This window comes from Pinus tabuliformis, chromosome 3_2 (assembly GCF_031772625.1).
Source record: "Pinus tabuliformis cultivar Carrire ecotype Pingquan chromosome 3_2, CPIR1, whole genome shotgun sequence".
NCBI lineage: Eukaryota > Viridiplantae > Streptophyta > Pinopsida > Pinales > Pinaceae > Pinus > Pinus tabuliformis.
Window position 1 is genome coordinate 539749810 of NC_142302.1, and position 3001 is coordinate 539752810.

Here is a 3001-nt window from a genome sequence, read left to right on the forward strand (position 1 = left end):
CATTATTCAAGTCTAAGAGAAAAAAATGAAGTTTTGGAGAAAATCTAGTCAAGTTTAGGCATTGCAACAAGATTGCTATAAGATGCTACATGATTACAACATTTTTCTACGATACTAATTCTGTGAGCATCCTAAGGATGGAGAAGGTGGCTTGAAGGTGGAAAATGGTAGATAAGGGCAATATGAGTGCTGTTTGAGGCCTTTTCAAACTCTAGTACCTCTCAGAGGCCCATCTTGCACAAAATAAAATGCACATGATGTCCCTCAAAACAACCCATTAATATGGTCTCAGTGGCATAATTTTGAGGGAAGTGTGGGATGACAAGGGGCTTATGATGATAAGGGGGATGTTGGATGAGTGTGTCAACCCTGCAAGGCAATGAGAGTACCTTCGTACAAACAACAATCTTTGTTCTTACATTCAAAATGATGATCAAGTTGCAGCAAAATAAGCTATGGAAAAAACGATGAGTCAAATTTTATGAAATCAAACTAAGAAGGATTTAATTTCATCAAGAACAACTTCACATCACAACATGAATCTAACCTTCAAACATCAAAACTTGGGAAACATTATTTTAAATCCTAGATTGCAGAAACTGAATATGCAATAGACAATGATCTAAAGCCTAGAAAATTGAAAAGGAAAGAAGCCACATATTTTTGGGATACTCCTCAACCACACTTCCCATAAGAGAGGTGGTAATTAGGCCTGAAATAGCAACTTTTCTGGAAAATAACTTCTACTCAAATAAGGGAGGAAATGTTGCTACTAAAACAATGCATAAATAAGGTACATAAATAGGGACATGAGCCTTTGGGTTAGGCCCTAACCCAAGAGTACTTAGTCCTCTGAAACTAACTCAGATGTAGAAAAAAAGTAAGCTTCTCATTAACATGAAATAATGTTTAGGTACATCATGAAAAGGAAAATAACAATGACGGTCTCACATTCTTGGCCTTTGATAGCTCTTCACTGATAAAAAATTTGAATCCTAATGATCCATTACGCTTATTTATTTATACAAAGAGGATTGATTGGAAGCTTCCTTGAAAAGAGGATTTTTTTTCCCTTCAAAACTTCAAAAAAAATGGATCTAGCTCCTTATCCTCACATTCACTTGAGTTCGCTCACTTCTAGTAAACTTTGAGTTCCATAGGAGTGAATCTAGGGATCACTTCGATTCAAAGGAAAGTAAATGTAGGGGACAATCCTCCTACACTTCCTTTAGATGCCTCCAAAATGCATCTGAATCATAAATGTAGTAAAAACTGCTCAATTTCCTACACATTAGCCACATTAGGCCACTAATCATGAAAAAAATCCTTTAGTCTTCGTATTTTACACATTAGGGCTAAAACGATGTTAATTAACATGAGGAAATGAGAAATTATAGGTTGGAGGATGGTGAAACGACCTTATAATATACCTCTTGATGGGATCCATCACTATTGTCATGGCCTTAATATAATATTATCTTCATATTTTGTTATACAGTTGTGGTTACATTTGTTAATTTGGCACTTCAGCGACAAATTCCAATTATTGTAATAGATTCCTAATTCCAAGAGGACCAAAATTGACCTTTGAAGCACCTGATTTGAATAAGGGAATGTGTATTTTTGAAGTGAAGCCCATAATGGCACATTTTATCAGGTTGGACTAAAGTCAATTTTCCCCTACAAAGCTGTAATAAATACAAATGACCTCAAGGCCATTTAGACATCATTATCACATATTATTTCATCTTGTTTTGGAATTTGTTTCTATCTAAAATTGAATATTTTAAAAGATGTGGAAAGTTGTCATAGGAAGTGCAAAGGTTTCACAAGAAGTTTGAAGGTTTCATAGGAAATGCGAGGTTATCACAAGAAGTCTGAAGGTTCATAGGAAATGTGAAGGTCTCACTGGAAGTGTGAAGGTTTCACAGGAAGTATGAAGGTTTGTAACACCCTCTTCACACATCTACTCAAGTAACTAACCAACGAAGGTAAATATGTGATGAGAGGACACTATTATATGATTCAACATCCTAATTCATGTTAAGGTAGTGGAACCAATGGAAATACAACATACAGACCTTCAACATCAGCATTAGGATCCTCAGGAACCATCCCATCCTTTCTACCAACTAGCCCCTGGGTCCCTCTGATATTTAGGACCAATTGACCCCCAAACACTCTCATGTTATAGGCCTCCTAATGTACAGGAGGCTCTAGACGCTCTCATGACAAGGAATGCAAGCATCTAGGGACTACATTGCACAATGTTGTGGTAGCATCCCTGAGATTTGAGATAATTTTTCAGGCCTAGAGACGAGGTCATTGCCCAGAATTGAATTACATCTTTAGAACTATAAGATAAGTGGGCAATGATAGTACAAATACATTTACTTGAACAAGACCTTGACTAGACCCCTACTAGCCATGACAAGTATTTCATCAAACATATCACGAATATGTAATATACAGGTAGGTGTAAATAACATATCTAAGCATAGGGGTCTCATACTTGGTTAGAATTGCTAAGAAGCATTGATGCATCATTAAATTAACTACCATTTTATCCATTAGATCATAGATACATTGCTCATTCAATTACAAGTAAAAATATGATGAGATCCATACAGAGCTATTGTCACAAAAACATGTACATAACCAACATGATAGCAACCGAAATACCAAGGAAATCACATCCATATAATCCACACATAGTCTAGTATAATACCCATTTAAATACAAGGAGAAATAACGACATATTGACATTGCAAAATACAAACCTGAAATGAGAATTCCATGTTCCACCCGACCATAGAATGGATGAGCCAAATCTTTCTTCATTCATTCACCCCCATGCCATATTGCAAGCATGAATGTGGGATATCATAGAACACATCAATCCAAAACCATCCAGGGCTTCAAGAGGCCATCCACCTTAACCCATCAAATAGTGATTCCACCTCATGGTAAGACATCACAAAACCAACATTAGATTGGTCTT